This window comes from Bos indicus x Bos taurus, chromosome 9 (genome assembly GCF_003369695.1).
Source record: "Bos indicus x Bos taurus breed Angus x Brahman F1 hybrid chromosome 9, Bos_hybrid_MaternalHap_v2.0, whole genome shotgun sequence".
Classification (NCBI taxonomy): domain Eukaryota; kingdom Metazoa; phylum Chordata; class Mammalia; order Artiodactyla; family Bovidae; genus Bos; species Bos indicus x Bos taurus.
Window position 1 is genome coordinate 39972998 of NC_040084.1, and position 19920 is coordinate 39992917.

At 42.4% G+C, this 19920-nt stretch overlaps 1 protein-coding gene across 3 annotated transcripts in view; it reads left to right on the plus strand.

Moving 5' to 3' along the window:
• METTL24 (methyltransferase like 24) overlaps positions 1–19920 on the plus strand; it is a 128733-nt gene that overhangs the window by 17409 nt on the left and 91404 nt on the right. The window lies entirely within an intron of this gene.

Genomic DNA, 19920 nt, shown 5'->3' on the forward strand with positions numbered 1-19920 from the left:
ATAGGGAATGTTCTTTTGAATAGTGAATATTCATTTTGCACAGAAATAGTAAAAAATGGCTTATTTAACTAATGTGCACTTAGAGGACATAACCTCAATCAGGAGCAGACAGCTACATCAGTTTTGATACTGAAGTGCTTGAATTTATTTGGGTACCCTGGATACAGAGAATTGTTTTGGAAAATCTGAGTGCCTAGGCCTTCCTCCTGGACAAAGAATGTTCTTATTTATAAAACCAAACCGCCAGCACAGATTGGAGCCTATTTAACACATACAATATAGTATCATTCCTCGTTATAGTGATGTGTTAAGACAAGGAACAGGAAAAAAAAGTACTATCTCTATGTATGATTTGTTACTTTAAAAATATAGGCAAGCCAGGATGCTGTTAATAAAAATAAAGACACATATGTTTGGTCAAGTTATTAGCCTAATATGAAAAGCAGATCAAAAGTGCTTGTAAGGTTTAAAAAAATTTTTTTAATAACAAAGTCATATAGGAATGGGAGAAATGTTGTAAGGGAAATTGGAAAGTTAATTTTCCCTGTCTTTTATCAGATGAGTTTTTAGATTATAGTTATTTTGAAACCAAAAAATTTCAGTTTAAAAATAGAAGTGAAGAAATAGGAACAGATTGGAGTTTGGAGGGAAAAAAACTAAATCGAAAAAGAGAAATATAACAGGAAGTCTCTGTACAGGGAATGCTTGTGTTCAGCTTCTTCTCAAATTTCCTCTGGTTTACGTAGACAACCAGATTGGTGAAGGCTTGAACTGAGTTCAGAACAATGAATCTTCACATTCTTTGAATTATGAAAATTTGATGAAAACAATTAGATGAAAGCTATGGATAAGTGTTCCAGAATACTGAACATCTGTTTGCAGACATATTTGTTTACAGTTGATTTCAGGGGGTTCACGGACCTCAGAAAAACTCTTAACGTGAGAGTGAATCAGAATCACTCATAGGGGTTTTCAGAATACGGATGCCTCAAGCCCCGCCCCTGCCACCTCAGGCCTCCTGTGAAGGACCACTCCCTCCCTTGGGAGGCTTGAGTGCTGGGTTAAGACAGGTTCAGCTATGATTTGAATGGTTGATTTCTGAAGTTGGGAGTAGGTAATTTAATAACTAGTGTTGGTCTCTAACTGAGAGGTGTGCTTGTGTTATGGATGGGCTTTTGTCTGCTGTAATCATCTCAACTGGGCTGAATCCTCAGGAGGTAGAGCTCAGAGTCCTGGTTAACAGCCTGTGGAGTTGGCACCAGCCCAGGCCTGCCCTGGTGTTGAGATATGTGCTGAGAGGTGCAGCCCTACTGATGGCCTATTCAGCTCTCCTGGGTCTCAAGCTACATCTTAAAGAAGAGCCCCATGGTTTGTTTTCAGAATTGTAGCCAATGGTTCCTCCCTGTTATTGATTTTTATGTCATTTCATTTGTAAAGTCCTTGTTCTATGCTAAATGCTAAAAAATTTTAGCATTGCTAAAATTTTATAGCTTCTTGAGAAGCTATGTTTATTATGTTAGAGTTCATCTCTTCCAGTCTTCTGCCTTGTCCACAGTCCTGCTTTACGTTTACATTTCCTCAGCTATGCACCAACATTAGTCCAGCATCTAAGTTAATTGGTAATGTTGCACTCTCTAACTATGCACTTATGGAATCTCTACAACCATAAAATTAGCAAGTGGACCCGTATACATAGTCATCAATTCACAGTAATCAGTCAATTACATAGACGGTGGTTAAAATAGAGAATAGTATACGCACAGTCCATTTGAACTTAAAACATATGCAAGTGCATTTGTTGGCCAATCTTTGGCTGTGAGTATGTTCCCTTGCTGGAATTCTTGGAAAAACCCATTTGAACTGTATCACCAACCATTTCCAGTTTTGGTTTCTTAAGTAGAGCAAGAATTTGACACTTCTGAAGCAATCTGAGTGCAGAACACCTCTAGATTTTAGGGATTCTGTTATTCTTTTTTACAGTTACTTCACCCATGCTTAACGCAACAGTATTTAAAAATAGCACCTAGCTTTTTCTCAACTTGGTTTCCATAGAAAAGAGAACCCGTTTTCTTTCTGTGTACAGATTTCATCATTTTACCTAAATTTTAAGGAAATGATGTAATTTGAGTAGCTTGTACAACTGACATAAACTGGTTTGGGAACAAATCAAATGACTCCTGGTAAAAATATGACTAAAGCGGTAGCAGCAGGAGTGCACAGGTAGAGAAAATACTGTCAGTTCATCTGACAAGCTGGTGTTGCACAGACAGATTAAGAGTGCTTCTGCTGTAATATACGCTGAAGACGAAAACTGTGTACTACATTCTAAAGTATGTTGGAGTTTATTTATAAAGTGAATTCCTATGATGAGGAATTCTGTTACTTTTAAGAGGATCTACACAGCATTGCTGTATAGACTGAATGAGTAAAACTAGATCAGGTCAATTATGAGCAGAAGGTCAGTCTCTGCAAGGCTTTGTGGGATCAAACCCCATGGCAAACATAGTTTTCACCTTTGTGCTGTGCTTAGTTGCTCAGTGGTGTCTGACTCTGCAACCCCATGGACTGTAGCCCGCCCGGCTCCTCTGTCCATGGGGATTCTCCAGCAAGCATACTGGAGTGGGCTGCCATGCCCTCCTCCAGGGGATCTTCCCAACCCAGAGATCGCACCCAGTTCTCCTGCATTGAAGGTAGATTCTTTACTGTCTAAATCACCAGGGAAGCCTGTTTTCACCTTTACCGAAGCATTAATTTTTCTGCATTTAACAAAATTTATAGTAACAAATATTTATAGTTTCAAGGCTGCACGCCAACAATCTTTAGAATTATGAAAACAAACTTTCTATTTTATAGAAAAAATCTGTGCTCTTTTTAACAAATAGATTTGGATAAAACCTAACTTTATGATTTCAAGATATAGAATATATGCAGATTTAACTTAAATTTTATAACCAATATGTAGATATTTATTAGCCTTTTAATATATTAAAACAGATGTTAATTTTTTACCTGCATAATCTCTAAATATTTTTATTGGAATATAGTTGATTTACAATATTGTATTAATTCCTGCTGTACAGCAAAGTGAATCAGTTACATATATATATATATATATATATATGTATTTCCACTCTTTTTTAGATTCTTTTCCCATATAGGTCATTACAGAGTATCGAGTAGAGTTTCCTGGGTTTACAGTAGGTCCTTATTAGTTATTTATTTTATATATAGTAGTGTGTATATGTCAATCCTAATCTCCCAATTTATCCCTTCCCCGCTTTTTCCCTTGGTAACCGTGGTTTTTTTTTTTACATCTGTGACTCTTTTTCTGTTTTGTAAATAAGTTCATTGTTATCATATTTTTTTGGATTCCACATATAAGTGATATTATTTATTTGTCTTTCTCTGACTTCACTTAGCTGTGATAATCTCTAGGTCCGTCCATGTTGCTACAAATGGCATTATTTCATTTTCTTAGTGGCTAACTAATATTTCATTGTATATATGTACCAAAACAAATGTTAATATTGAATGAAATATCTTAAATTCTCAACAATGCTTGTTTTCTTTCTTTCAAAATGCTTTCTTGGAAACTTTCCCGGTGAAGTTCCAACTTCCCCAGTGATTAAGACTCTGTGCTCCCAATTCAGGGGGCACGAGTTCAATCTCTGGTTGGGGAACTAAGATCCTGCATGCCCAGTGGTACAGCCAAATAACAAACAAACCCACAACAACAGTAAAAAAAATAACAAAAATAAAAAACTCCCCAATGTTTCTTAAAGTTTCTCTCAGAATTCCTGCTAAGCTACTTGTCATCTCTTTTACTTGAATTTGAATCAAAGACATTTAAGTTTGATAACAATTTATTTCCACTGAAATAAATAAATAGTATTTATATTTAGCTAGATTAAGATATTACTGTAAGTACCTGCTAGTAAATTTCCCTACTTTCTTCCAAAGTAGTATAAAAAAAAATTATCCTTAATCCTAAGCATTCTATTATGTTCTTTCCTCGCTGGCATTTAAATCAATGTAAAAACGTCTCTTGAAATCACTTCTGTGGGGGACTGCAAAAGAACTAAAACACACTGTGTCCTCACAAGGCTTGTAATCTGGTTCTAGAAACAAGATTGACACATTTGAAACAAATTATATCAAACATCTGTTGTTGTTATTCAGTCCCTGCATCATGTCCAACTCTTTGCAACCCCATGAGCTGCAGCACGCCAGGCTTCCCTGTCCTTCACTATCTCCCGGAGTTTGCTCAAACTCATGTTCATTGACAGTGATGCCATCCAACTATCTCATCCTTTATCACCCACTTCTTCTCCTGCCTTCAGTCTTTCCTAGCATTAGGGTCTTTTCCAGTGGGTCGGTGCTTTTCCCATCAGATAGCTAAAGTATTGAAGCTTCAGCTTCAGCATCAGTCCTTCCAATGAATATTCAAGGTTGATTTTGTTTGATCTCCTTGCTGTCCAAGGGACGCTCAAGAGTATTCTCCAGCACCACAGTTTGAAAGCATCAATTCTTCGGTGCCCAGCCTTCTTTATGATCCAGCTGTTACATCCATACAAGACTACTGGAAAAGCCATAGCTTTGACTATGTGGACCTTTGTTGGCAAAATGATGTCTCTGCTTTTTAATACACTGTCTAGGTTTGTCATAGACAAACCTATGACTAACAAACATCTGATTAGTTATAAAATGAGAAGTTTAAGCAATAGTTGCTGAAGCACCTGCTTTGCCTAGTTTATTTTGTGTATAGTAGAGGCTTGAGTGGAGAAGGCAATGGCACCCCACTCCAGTACTCTTGCCTGGAAAATCCCATGGATGGAAGAGCCTGGAAGGCTGCAGTCCATGGGGTCACTGAGGGTCAGACACGACTGAGCGACTTCACTTTCACTTTTCACTTTCATGCATTGGAGAAGGAAATGGCAACCCACTCCAGTGTTCTTGCCCGGAGAATCCCAGGGATGGGATCGCACAGAGTCGGACACGACTGAAGTGACTTAGCAGTAGCAGCAGCAGAGGCTTGAGTGATTAAGAAATTTGGGAGAAGTATGTGGGACTAAAACTGGATTCTGATGAGTAAGTGGAATTTGAACCGACTGGGGAATAACAGAGAGAATTTTGGTTAGGAGGAAAGAGGCCTGGCCTGACACTTTAGGGACAAGATGCTCTCAGGAAACAGACTAAAGAGTAGGATCTGTTTGTGTCCTTCTGGTCTTTATCTGAGCATTTCCTAATTTCCCTGAATCTTGTCCTGGCAATGGATTGTCTTTGGTTACACTTCTTTTCTTTCCTTATGGGAGAATCTCCATAAGACCAATGGTCTGTTCTAGCCTATCATCCAATCCCTAATGCCATGGCACTGGAAAGGGTGTGGGGATACATTTAGAATTATGATAGCCATCTTTTACCCGGTGCCTTTTAGGGACCTGTATCAGTCAGGATAGGCTAGGTTATGCAGTAACTAACATCCTCAAAATTTCGGTAGGTTAAAAGAAAAAATATTTATCACTCATACAGTGTTTTCCGTGGGGGTTGGTGGGAATGAGAGGCACGATCTCATCTTCTTGCTATCATTCTGAGACTCAGGCTGCCCTTGTCTCAACTTGGATATACCATTGTCATTCATCAGAAAGGCCTAAATCTTTTCTAATCCTTCTGTTTAACTCACTGAATATTTGTCATGTATGACATTTGCAGAGCCACTGGAGAATTTTCTAATGTATTCCACATCTTCTGGATAAAGAATTTCCTGAGTTTGTTACCCATTGCATCAGTGAGTGTGTTAGTACAAGACACCCATTGTGGTTTTTACCTGGGAATCCCTTCTAAGTTGCTATTGGGCATACAATGTCTATCTTAAGAGGAAAACTAGACATGGCGAAGATGAAGCACTTGAACCTGGGATGGAGGCGGCATCGTCTAGCAGAGCAAGGATGCAACTAGCAGCCTAGAGCCCTGCCCCCTCCTACCTGTGTGGCTTCTGTGTCTCTTCAGATCTCTGAGCTTCATTTTCTTCACCTATATTATTAATATAAAGGAGTTGGTCTAGATCACCCTTAAGTTCTCTTTGAATACAATGATTCTCTGCTACTATGAAACAAATAAAATTTAAGGCTAGAGGTAGTTTCTGTCCCCTGTAGTCTATAACCTGTTTGCTTTTAAAGCTCTTCCTTGTTGATGGAAGTTTGTTTGTTCTTTGATGCAAGAAGGTGTTAGTCCTCCTTTCCCGTACATTTGAGAAATATAGTCAGAATTTCTCATCAGCTAGATCAGACAATTTGTCCCCTTTAGTCTTGTTATTCAGTCTGATATGGGGAAAGGGGACAGGGCTGAGGTCAGATAACACTTTCGGAGCTTCACTTCTAATCTTGGAGAGTCCCACTCTTGTTCGCCAAAGAATTCTCAGTTCAGAGTCACAAACCCGGCAATAATTGACCTCTGAAGAGGTCTGCTTTCTTCAGCAATTCTTCATGTTCCCGAAAAGGGCCACTTAATGATAAAGACTGTAGATCTTTCCTTCCATTTAGGGTTGAAGCTTAAAGTGCTTTTGGTTCCAGAGTTGTCCAGCCAGCTCTCTCTCTGCCTTGTTTTATACTGCTGGCAGCCTTCCACAGATGAAAAAGAAACGTTTATTGGGCTGGTTCTACTTGTCAGGCACTATAACTTACAGTGCACTCAGACAGAAAAATGTTCTATAAATATAGAATCATGTGAGGAATGTCCCAGAACCAGAGTCTTATCTTTAATTGCCAGCAGGATTCACTCAGGCTACCAGATACTGTATCATAATCAAAAAGACCAAGGCCAGAGAATGGCAATATGGACAATATGAGACACAGACAATATGAAGATGACAAGTTAGTTAATAATGAATGAGCGTACACTTAAAACTGAGAAATGCATATATGTATACATACACACGTACAAACACACATACATATGTTGTGTGCAACCGATGGCTTATATACAGGGGGATGTGACAGCCTCATCAGGAAACTGATGATACCCTTGGACCAAGTGTGTGATTTTTCTAGTGTCCTGAACCCACTTTCTTTTCCCCTCACATTCACCCTGGCTGTCCTCCTCATGGCAGAGCACCTTGTCTTGCTTGCTCCATCCTTTTCCAAAGAAGACTGGATGATACCCAGCATCATCCAGCGTCACTGGGTGACTTTCAGGGACGGCTTGTGTCCCATCCATGTGCTGTGCCACGTGCAGCTGCTCTTCCCCACATCAGCCTGCAGGGTGGCCATTGGATGCTACAGCTCTGCACCTAAGATGTGGCCTCTGGGATGCATTCTTTTTGCCATGCATCCCATCCCACTGCACTTGGTGATGCTGGGTGACACATTTTAATTCTTTGTGGTAATAAGAATCATGCCTTGTTTAGGCTCTGGAACTCAAACACTTTCCCTCTGAAACTGCTCAGCAGCACTGAGCTTTACCACTGACAGGCTTTCCGCTCAACATTGTGCCACAGAACCTTGTAAGAGTCTCCGAGGCTGAGAGGCTAAGGTGACATCTGTTTGTCCGTGACTGCCAGCGGCAGGATCAGACTGAGGGAACCTGTGGAGAGACTTGTGGTTTGGCACGAGGTTGAGGACTCATGTGGGCTGAGAGCCGCTGAAGAGTCCTGGGCACCACTTTATGGACAACCCTGGGACCTAGGTCAACGTGTGGGGAGTATGGAGATTTGCTGTGCAGCTGTGAGGGGAGAACCCTTTTTCCTCTCATGCCCCCCTTTTCTAGTTTTCCTTCTCCATTCTTCTCCCCACCCTCTGCTAACTCCACATCTCCTTTGGCTTTGGCAGCTACTCAGGATCCGAGGATCCTTGAAATGGGTTTATAGGGGTCTTGCAGACCTTCCATCCTGAGATGATAATGTTTTTGAAACTGGTAAATATTTGGGGGATATTAACTGGCTGGAGTTTTCAAACTAAAGTAAATCCATGACCTCATAACAGATTGATGTTGATTCAGATGATGTTAAGCTTCTAGGACTTTGAATCTCAAGAGGTGTAGGTAACTTATATGTTTTTAATACAGTGTGTGTGTATGTGTGTGCACTTGCACACGTATAAGGGAGAGAGAGAGAATTCTTAAAAATGTGATAGATGCTGTTTCCACATTCCTATTTGCTTTCTTAGACAAACAGTCTTCTATACTTTTACTTTTGTAAGACAAATGAAACCCTTCCTTTACATGGTTGATATGTAACCCTGGTAAGATCCATGATTGATGTTTGAGTACCACTGTGTATGCAGTTGTTATATAGTTTCTCCATCATGAAAACAAATAAAAACCTCTGCATTTCACTGAATCTACTCCAGGAGTTTGGCTTCTCTTTCTATTGTCCTATGATAAAAACCTAAAATACATTATATGTTTTATTCTCTTCACTACCCTTTTCTGTGTATCAGTCTCACCCAGACGTGAGCTATTTTGCCACACACAGAAAACATAGTGAATTTAAAAATGTCAGTTTGAAAACGAAACCCAACTCAAATTTGGCATTTCTTTCCAACTTACCAAGATAACTTAGAGAATAAATCTAGAGCTGAGAATTTATTCCTTCTTGTCCTTTTATTTTATTTAGAAAAATTTCTTCCTAAAAGTTATCAGGGCCTGCTTGAATGATAGTGCATTTTTTTCTCGTCAGAGTTGATTTCATTTCTGGTTCCCTTGCTTCCCAGCCTACACTCTGTGTAACGTTGCAGAGGCGGCAGATTGATGGGGAAAGGATTCAGAATGTGCTCTGGATTGGGGTTTCAGTGTGTGTGCTGTCTGCTGCCAGAGACATTTAGCAGATGGACTTGGGAAGGTGGGACTGGGCCTGGATGGGGAGGGGGCCTCAGGGTAAGAAGCGCTTTATGAGCTGGGCTGGCTCTGCCTTCTCCATTTAGCCATTAAGACCCTGGCCCACTATGAAGTCTATCACCAGATAAAAGAGACTCAGCTTTTGCTGTCGTTGTCTTTCACTTTCAGCAGTTTGATTATGATGGGTACGGGCGTGGATTTCCTTGTGCCTTTCTGTTAGGGGTTTGCTGAGCTGCTTGAATCTTTAGGTTTATATCTGTTGTCAAATTTGGGAATTGTTTAGCCATTGTATCTTTAAATATTTGTTTCTGTACTGCATTCTTTCTCTTTCTCCTCTGGGATCCCAATAAGTGAGTGTTAGACCTCTTGATATTGTCCCACTGGTCCCTGAGGTTCTTTTCATTTCTTTTTCAAATCATTTTTCTCTTTGTTGTTCAGATTGGATACTCTCTGTTTATCTGTATTCAAGTTCACTGACTCTTTCTTGTGATATATTCTTTCTGCTATTGAGTCCATCCACTGAGATTTTTATTTTGGTTATTGTATTTTTCAGGTCTAAAATGTCCTTTTGGCTCTTTATATATCCTGTTTCTTTGCTGAAACTTTCTATCTTTCCATTGGTTGCAAGAGTGTACACTCCTCTTACTTCTTGGAGTGTTCTGTAATACTTGCTTTTAAGTTTTTGTCAAATAATTCCAGGATCTGTGTCACGTCATTGGCATTTGTCGATTGTCTTTTCTCCACACCAATTGGGATTTTCCTGATTCTTCAAATGCTGAGTAGTTTTGAGTTATATCCTTTTGTGTGTATAATATCATGGAGGCTTCTGTTGTTGTTCAGTTGCTCAGTCATGTCCAACTCTTTGTGACCCCATGGACTACAGCCTGCCAGGCTTCCCTGTCTTTTACCATCTCCCAGAGTTTGCTCAAACTCATGTCCATTGAGTTGATGATGCCATCCAACCATCTTGTCTTCTGTTGTTCCCTTTCCTTCTGAGTCTCTGAGTTATGTTTAAATACTATAAATAATGTCCATATATCAATATTTGTTTTTCCACGTAGTTGAGCTGGTTGGGTTCAGGTCTCAAGGTCCAGCCAGCCTTTTATGAATTAAGATTTCACTATCAGTTGTCAGTTATATTTTTAAAATTTTGCAGTGTTCTTTGGATCTGTCCCACATGCATTACACCCAGTGGCCAGACTCGGACCTGGTGGAGGTCTGTCTATTGGCGGTTCTCCAAGTCTTTGATATGCTAACAGATGCACATGCGCATGCACATATCTAGGTGTCTGGGGATGGGGGAGGGGATTGGTTCTAGCACGCCTGCAGATAAATCAAAATCTGTGGATGCTCACTTCTCATACAGTGATGTACTACCATTGGCCCCCGGTATCCCCAGGATTCTGCATCCACAGATATTGAAGTGAAAGTGAAAGTAGCTCAGTCGTGTCGAACTCTTTGTGACCCCATGGACTATACAGTCCATGGAATTCTCCAGGCCAGAATACTAAAGTGGGTAGCCTTTCCCTTCTCCAGAGGATCTTCCCAACCCAAGGATTGAACCAGGTCTCCCACATTGCAAACAAGTTCTTTACCAGCTGAGCCACAAGGGAAGCCCAAGAATACTGGAGTGGGTAGTCTATCTTCTCCAGCTGCTGCTGCTGTGTCATACTGGTTGTGTTCGACTCTGTGCGACCCCATAGACGGCAGCCTACCAGGCTCCTCCATCCCTGGGATTCTCCAGGCAAGAACACTGGAGTTGGTTGCCATTTCCTTCTCCAATGCATGAAGTGAAAAGTGAAAGTGAAGTCGCTCAGTCGTGTCTGACTCAGCGACCCCATGGACTATAGCCTACCAAGCTCCTCCGTCCATGAGATTCTCCAGGCAAGAGTACTGGAGTGGGTTGCCATTGCCTCCTCCATCTTCTCCAGCAGATCTTCCCAATCCAGGAATTGAACCAGGGTCCCTTGCATCGCAGGTGGATTCTTTACCAACTGAGCTATCAGGGCTGATATTGATATTGAGGGCTGACTGCATTATCTAGTTCCCTGTGTTTCTGAACCTCTGGCTAGAAAGGTTAGACTTTAGTTACAACACCCTTCCTGTGACTATATGCAAGCCCAAAGTCAAGCTGTTTGAGAAGAGAGAAAATACTCAACGAGGTTTTTCCCCTGCCCTCTTGGGGCCACAGCTTCAGATCAGAGAAGAAATTTCCCTTTCCTAAGAGTTTTAGGTGCTTGCAGACTCCTGCTGTGGCTTCCACTACAGTGGGATTGCCTGGGAGTTGGGGTGCTAGAATGGAGGAAAGGAAATACAAGAAGAGGGGTAAATAGGGAATCCTCCTACTTTCTCTGAGCATTAGGAGACCCTTCCCCCCTTGAGCCTGAGCTAGAGGGCTTCTCTGGAGCTCTTGGTCTGTGCAGATGTCTGCCTGCAGTGTGAGACCACCTTGAGTGGGGGCACGAGGGGGATGCCAGAAGAAAACCAGTGGTGCCCTTACTGCTGCTTCCTGATACTTTGAATTCTGGTCTTCTTTCCCAGCCCGCCTGCCAGTATTTACTTTTCAGATTTCTCAAATAGCTGCTTTGATGCATTCTATCCAGGTTTTATTGCTGTATTCACTGCCAGACACAGGGTGAGGGTGTGCTTACCCATGTTATCCAGAACTGAAACTGAGATTTTTTTGGTAACAAAATTTTTGCATGGGGAACCTGAATTTTAAACGTGTGTAACTGACCCTTAATCTTTCTAAAGCAGGGCCCATTCTGAGAGAAAGATCAGTTACATGAAGCTGAGGGGAGGGACATGTGAGCTGCCACCCCAGAGACTCTGAGAATCACACTTGAGTGAAGTCCTAAAAACTATGATTATCCCAGGGCGTCCCAGAAAGGCAGTGGCTGGTGCTCACACGCTCCCCGTTGTGTCTGGATGGCTGCTCTGTCCAGGTCCCATTCTGTGCCTCCCCCTCCCCCAACAATTCCCCCAACTCCCCTTCTCCTTCTAAAAAGGAACAATTTCCTTCAATCTTTGTTTCCTGCCGGCTAACAGATGCTCTTAATTAGCACAAAATTGCTAAATAAATAGATTTTGCTTGTTTTGAGTTTGTTTTTTTCCAGAAAGCTTAGGCTTTCCAACATTAACTCATTGCACACTCTCAGCGTATTGTTTAGTTTGAGTCAAGGACTCACAACCTTGTTCTTTTCCACAGGCACAACCATAATGCAGAAAATCAATTGTTAGCTATCTCCCACAACAGAAAATTGCTGTTTCTAAAACCTTTCAAGAGCTTACTAGCTGTGGGGAATGTGAATTTGAGAGTACCGAAACTTGGCAAAAATACCCCAGACACTCTACCAATTATCAGTCACAATAAAGAAACTGATCATTTAAATCACTTATCATACAATTTCATCCCCAAAGAGCTGTAGAATTGAGACACAGAGGAATGGACCATTAGACTCTTTCTTTGGTTTTTATTTCAAAAGAAAGTAAAAATATGTATGCTTGTCTAAAACTTGCTTGTACAACTGGTGGTGGTACTGTTGCCAGTCTGACCATTTCTGTGTGGCCTACGTGAGGTCATTCATGGGTGTGGGAGAAATGGCTTGTGAAGAAGGAAGCTTTTATGCCAAATTTCAAGGCAAAGAAAGCTTTTGCACAAGACAGAATCCATGATTCTCTTTTCAGGTCATGGGTGGGTTTGCTTTTATATGTATACATATATTTTAATGCAACCAGTTTTGCTTGGGGCTTATGGTCTTGAATTAATATATTTCTATTATGTGCATATGTGTAAGCTGGTAGGCAAAAGAGTATTTTAAAAGATTGCTTTATTTTTTGCATTATCTTTTAATAGTGAAACCTTGGAATTCGGTTTCTTTGGCTTGAAAGAATCATTTTCTTTATCCAGAAACAAATTTGATGCTGAAGTCATAAATTATAAAAATATGTGAAAGCCTCACGGTTGTGCTTGTTGCAGTTTTTGGAGCCAGATCCATTATCTCTGTGCACCGACTTGGGCTGACTCAGCGATTGCTTTTTACCCTTTGGGAAGAGACTCTCAGATGTCTGCAAAATAGCCCCCAAACAACATGAGTTAGCTGTGTATAGAATCCTTTGCTTAATGTTAATTTTTTGGAAATTTTTTCTATATAATCAAACCATTTCCCCTCGTTAGAGGAAGCCAGTTCACTTTGCAATGCATGTTTCCTGGAGGAAGAACCAGATAAATCCTTCACAGACAAAAGTGGGTGGGGACTGCTTCCTTTCCTCTGAAATCTGGGTCCCTGCCTTTCCTGGGATGCTTATCTCTGTTGAAGGAGGTGCTCCTTTGTATGAGTGGCCTCGTGGTTTATGTATGGGGCAGGACCACGGATTGCAAAGGAATTGAGCAACCCCCTGGCTCCACCCCTGCAAGGGCTCAGGAGCCTGAGCACTTCTCTGTGGCAGCACATTGTGGAGGCTCCATTTGACACCAGCTCAAGCCTGTTGGGGACAGATGGATCTGCCCCAATCCCCAGTGACAATACCTCCACCACCTTCTGCTTAAGCTGCTCCTTTACTGATCTGAAGAGGAAGTGGAGGCAACAGAGGGGACCAGGAATCTACCTTCCCACCCCCTGGGGGTGGGATGGGGGTAGCCTTGTCTGGTCACTTGATATTTGGAGCACATGGATAACAGTGTACTTTGGCATTTAGGGAGTTGTTTGGGGGAATTGTTTCTTTTTAAAAGGAAAAGACATTTTTTTTTTTTTTGCCTTGTTGTAGTAAACAGTGTTTTAAGGTGCTCCAAGAATTCTGTTTGTGGGACTTCTTTTTTGTTGTTGTTTTCTTTGTTTGTGGGATTTCTGATGGACAAATATTGATGTGTGCACTAGAGAATTAAGACAAATGATAATTGAAAGAGATGATAAAAGCTAGTGGTTTCCTTGGGGAAATAATCACAAATTGCTGTCAGGCTGATTCCAATGAGAACATTACTTTATGTGAAATGTTTTCTAAACAGCTCAACCAAAGCGTTAAGCCAGAGCACTTTTGAGGGCATCTCTCTGCTGTATATTTCTATTATATCCCCACCTGAGACCCTTCAACTTATTCACCATTCCAGCTGTCGCGTTTAGCTTTGTCATGGTCAACACTCAGTGGAACTGAGAAATATCAGATAGCAAGATGGATATAGTTTGTGGATTCTTAATATAATTGTATAGTTTTATCATATTGAGTCATCCCCCCCATAGATTCACTATTATTGATCCAGAATGTTACCTTTGTGTGTTAGCCCAGGTTAAGTGCTTCTGCTATGTTTAAAGTGTCTCTTTAATGAGAATTTTGGGCTTCTCACATTGGAGACTGCTTCCCATGATCTATATTTGTATTTTCCGGCATTTATTTTGGATTGGCACTTGGATCCTTCACCTCTCTTGTAACACCATTGTGCCTATAGAGGTTTCAGTCAGAGCTCTTGTGGAACTTTGTTGCATTTATTGGTTTACACAGCTGTGTCCTATATTAAATTGTAACCCAGATCCTGGCACAAGGCACAAATGACCACTGAATGAGTGAATGATTCCCTGGTCAAGTCTCAATGCCTCTTTCCAAAGGATGCTGTGTGGGAGAACTTCCACTTGCCTTTCCAGGCCCACTCTCCATCTTGATCCCCTACTCCGTGCCCCAGCAGAGGCTGACCTGTGGACCAACCACAGCCTCCCGCTTCTTTAGCTTCTCCTTCCATTTGACAGTTAGGGTGAGTATGTACTTTCATAGGACTGTATGTGATAGGGTTGGCTGTAATTCTATCAAACACCTTCTCCATGCAGTTTCCCTCTTTGGGTTCCACAAATTTCCCCCTTCTCCTGCTCCTTCCTGCTCAGGATTTGGAAGGGCTCCCTGGTGCTACCAGCCACAGGTATTGCATTACTCCTTATTAGTTTCCTAAACTCTTTCTTCATGAGAAACATTGGGCTGGACGAAGCACAAGCTGGAATCAAGATTGCTGGGAGAAATATCAATAACTTCAGATGCAGATGACACCACCCTTATGGCAGAAAGTAAAGAAGAACTAAAGGGCCTCTTGATGAAAGTGAAAGAGGAGAGTGAAAAAGTTGGTTTAAAGCTCAACATTCAGAAAACAATCATGGCATCCGGTCCCATCACTTCATGGCAAATAGATGTGGAAACAGTGTCAGACTTTATCTTTGGGTGCTCCAAAATCACTGCAGATGGTGATTGCAGCCATGAAATTAAAAGATGCTTACTCCTTGGAAGGAAAGTTATGATCAACCTAGATAGCATATTAAAAAGCAGAGACATTACTTTGCCAACAAAGGTCTGTCTAGTCAAGGCTATGGTTTTTCCAGTGGTCATGTATGGATGTGAGAGTTGGACTATAAAGAAAGTTGAGCACCAAAGAATTGATGCTTTTGAACTATGGTGTTGGAGAAGACTCTTGAGAGTCCCTTGGACTGCAAGGAGATCCAACCAGTCCATCCAAGGAGATCCAACCAGTCCATCCTAAAGGAGATCAGTCCTGAATATTCATTGGAAAGACTGATGTTGAAGCTGAAACTCCAATACTTTGGCCACCTCATGCGAAGAGCTAACTCGTTGGAAAAGACCCTGATGCTGGGAAAGATTGAAGGCAGGAGGAAAAGAGGACGACAGAGGATGAGATGGTTGGATCGCATCACTGACTCAATGGAGATGAGTTTGAGTAAACTCTGGGAGTTGGTGATGGACAGGGAGGCCTGGCGTGCTGCAGTCCATGGGGTCGCAAAGAGTTGGACACGACTGAGGGACTAAACTGAACTGAAACTCTGCCTGCACCTTTGTAAATAGTCTCTCTACTAAATTCTTCCCATCGTATCCTGCTGGGACCTGACCGACATTTCCCAGCTCACCCAAGATAACAAAGTTTTTTGTAACCTAGATATCATAATCTGCGTCTCTTGCATTATTTCAAGTAAACACTCTCTTCTAGGATGGTCTACAACCAAATCAGAGTCAGATAGAGCAGGGGTCAGCAAGCTCCAGCCTTGCAGGCCAAATCCAGCCTGCCAGCTGTTTTTGTAAATGGAGTTTTATTGGAGCACAGTCCTGACCATTTGTTTACTTACTGTCTTTGGCTGCTTTTGAGCTACAACAGGCGGTGAGGAATTGCAGCAGAAACTGCATGGCCTGCAAAGACTGAAATATTTGCTGTTTGATCTCTTATAGAAAAAATTTACAGATCCCTGATTTAGAGGAAAACCATAACGTGAAAACTTTATTGTTTTCATCAAAAGCCTCCTGGGTCAGGCACTGGGGTACTTGTCAGGATCCCATGAGACTGACCTGGGGAGTTTGAAACCCCAGGCCTGGACAAACTTGCAGGCAGCTTTGTGTTGCTGTGCTGACAGCAGCAGCAACCTGGAAAGTCAGTCTTCATCATTAGATGCAAAAGGAGTGTAACCAAGCAAAGCTAAGAGGCATTTGTCTGTAATTTATGATTTCATAATTAATAATTCCCTGGAAAGAATGGCTTTCCCTAATGTTTCAGCATTTCTCTATCAAGCTTATTTTGTATATATCTGTCTCCCCCACCAGACTGTGAGTGCCTCTCAGGAAGTTCTGGGTTTTATTCATATGGGTGCCAACTAGTGCCTGGCACAGAGTGGCTGATGCTCAATAAATATTGTTTGACCAAATGGTAATCAACAACTAACTTAGAGAAGAAAAAAAGAAATAGCGGGGTGGGAGTCATTAACTGGGAAGATTTATTGCTTAATGTTCTCAGACTCTCTCTGGCTGGAGTCTCTGCCTCCTCAGCCTTCATAAACAAGAACAGCTATATGAAAAGCCTATTTCCTAAGAAAAGGTGCCCCTCAGGGCAGACTGACTATATAATTTGCAGGGCTTAGCACAGAATAAAAATGTTGAGCCTCTCGTTTAAAAATTAAGAGTTTTAAGACAGTGTCAGCACTGAGACAAACACAAGCACATCTAAGAATGTACAACCTGCGTGCCTACGAAACTGGCCCTGCGCTGAGGATTCCTGAGGACGAGGCAGCCTGTGGGTGATCAGTGAGGGTTCTTTCAGTCCAGAGGACTGCAGGGTGCTCCACCACTATTTGTCTGGCTGCTGAGACTGTGGACTCTCAGGACTTGGTACAGTGATATGAGTCTTATAATGCCTAACCTGGAATAATGCTTTATCACTTACATAGTGTCTGCATTTATCTCAGACCCACATGCCAGAGTGTACTGTGCTTCCCCAAGCCCACACATTTGGCTTGACACTGACTAATCAGCTTGGCCTTCATTCTTCTTGCTATCTGTTTAACCCCAAGTCACCTAGGCCACCCCGTTTAGGGGCAAAAATATATATATGTACTAAAGTGCCCCGTTTCCAAGGCAATGCCAAATAATGTACCAACTACCACACAATTGCACTCATCTCACACACTAGCAAAGTAGCGCTCAAAATTCTCCAAGCTAGGCTTCAACAGTACATGAACTGTGAACTTCCAGAGGTTCAAGCTGGATTTAGAAAAGACAGAGGAACCAGAGATCAAATTGCCAACATCCACTGGATCTTTGAAAAAGCAAGAAAATTCCAGAAAAACATCTACTTCTGCTTTATGCACTATGCCAAAGCCTTTCACTGTGTGGATCACAACAAACTGGAAAATTCTTCAAGTGATGGGAATACCAGACCACCTGACCTGCTCCTGAGAAATCTGTATGCAGGTCAAGAAGCAATAGTTAGAACTGGACATGGAACAACGATCTGGTTCCAAATCGGGAAAGGAGTATGTCAAGGCTGTATATTGTCACCCTGCTTGTTTAACTTATATGCAGAGCACATCATGTGAAATGCTGGGCTGGATGAAGCACAAGCTGGAATCAAGATTGCTGGGAGAAATATCAATAACCTCAGATACGCAGATGATACCACCCAACTTATGGCAGAAAGCAAAGAAGAACTAAAGAGCCTCTTGATGAAAGTGAAAGAGGAGAGTGAAAAAGTTGGCTTAAAACTCAACATTCAGAAAACTAATGGCATCTGGTCCCATCACTTCATGGAAAGTAGATGGGGAAACAATGGAAACAGTGACAGACTTTATTTTTCTGGGCTCCAAAATCACTGCAGATAGTGACTGCAGCCATGAAATTAAAAGACGATTGCTCCTTGGAAGAAAAGCTCTGACCAACCTAGACATCGTATTTAAAATCAGAGACATTTCCTTACCAACAAAGGTCCACGTAGTCAGGGCTGTGGTTTTTCCAGTAGTCATGTATGGATGTAAGAGTTGGACTATAAAGAAAGTTGAGCACTGAAGAACTGATGCTTTTGAACTGTGGTGTTGGAGAAGACTCTTGAGAGTCTATTGGACTGAAGGGGGATCCAACCAGTCAATCCTAAAGGAGATCAGTCCTGAATATTCATTGGAAAGACTGATGCTGAAGCTGAAACTCCAATACTTTGGCTACCTGATGGGAAGAACTGACTCACTGGAAAAGACCCTGATTCTGGGAAGGATTGAAGGCTGGAGGAGAAGGGGACGACAGAGGATGAGATGGTTGGATTACATCACTGACACATGGGCGTGAGTCTGAGCAAGCTCTGGGAGTTGGTGATGGACAGGGAAGCCTGGTGTGCTGCCGTCCATGGGGTTGCAGAGTTGGACGTGACTGAGCGGCTGAACTGAACTGAACTGAACAGAAAGTGCCCCAGTACGTCTGTTTAGATGTTTCTTTTTGGGTGACAGACAGTTCTTGCCATAAAACCTGTCTTTGTCTCCTGTGGCTGCTGTCACAAAATACTACAGACTGGGTGGCTTATAAGCAACAGAAATTTATTGCTCACCGTTCTGGAGGCTGGGTGTTCAAGATCAGTGTGCCAGCATGGCTGGATCCTGGTGAAGGTCCTCTTTCAGGCTGCAGGTGGCTGCCTTCTTGCTGTGTCCTCACATGGTGGTAGGGCCCAGGGAGCTAGAACACTAATCCTATTCATGGAGGCCCCACCCTCATGATGTAAGCACCTCTCAAAGTCCTGCCTCCTAATATTATCACATTGGGCATTAGGATTTCAACACAGGAATTTTGGGGGTGGGGACACACATCCAGACCATTGCAATGTCTGCCTGGAGAACAATGTGTGTGCATGATCCTTGTTTTGGCCCCAGAACCCTTTCTGCAAGGTGGTTGGGATGGGCTCCTGAACCCGACTTTATGGTGAGGAGGGGGACAGGGGAGGGCCGTGTACATGAATGATCCCCAGAACCCTCCCCTGCCCCCTTCCTCACCATAAAATGAGGTTTGGGAGCCCATCCTAACCACTTTGCAGGAAGCTCTGTTCCAAGACTCCCAAAGTCTTTCCTCACATGAGATGTTCACCCTGCCATCTGCTAGGGCTTCTCCTTGCCCAGGCCCCTGCCCTTCCCCATCCTACACCCTGCACCGTACTCTGCCCTTGGGATCACAGTGAGTCTCCTGGAGGTTTCCGGTGGTGACCACTATGGTGGGAAACTTGAGCTCTAGAAAGGATTTCATGACTAGAGCTTCCTTTTGACTGGAGGTATCCCCAGTTTTGATTCTTCTAGATCACCACTACTTTCCTCCAACCCTTCATCTACTCTACCTTGCCACAAAAGGAGGCTTAGTGTTCTGATCACTCCACTCCTGGGAGCTCCTTGCATCTTCTGCTGAAAGTTGGAGGTTGTCTGGCAGTGCTAGAAGGCCACCACTGCCAGCCCTGGTGGTGCAAGCTCCAAGGTCTGTTGGCAGATGCATGGTGCCAGATGACAGGGGCACTGAGGTCTGGAATACCCAGTGGCACCCCTTGTCCTCCCCCGCATTTCCCTCTGCTAGGAGCAGGGGGTACCCGAGCACCCTGAGGATTCAGGCATTACGGTGTCATGACAACAGAACAGGCCCTTAGGAGGCACCTATTTCTAAAGCTGTAACCCATAGACCGTGGAGGTTTATTCCACAATGGGGAGAAGCTCCGGCTAATACAGAGCTGCAATTGAGAGAGCCTGATGGGGTCAAGTGGAGTTTGCCTTTGATCAGAAGCTTGAGACAGATATCCCATCTGGCTTTTGCAGTCTCCTG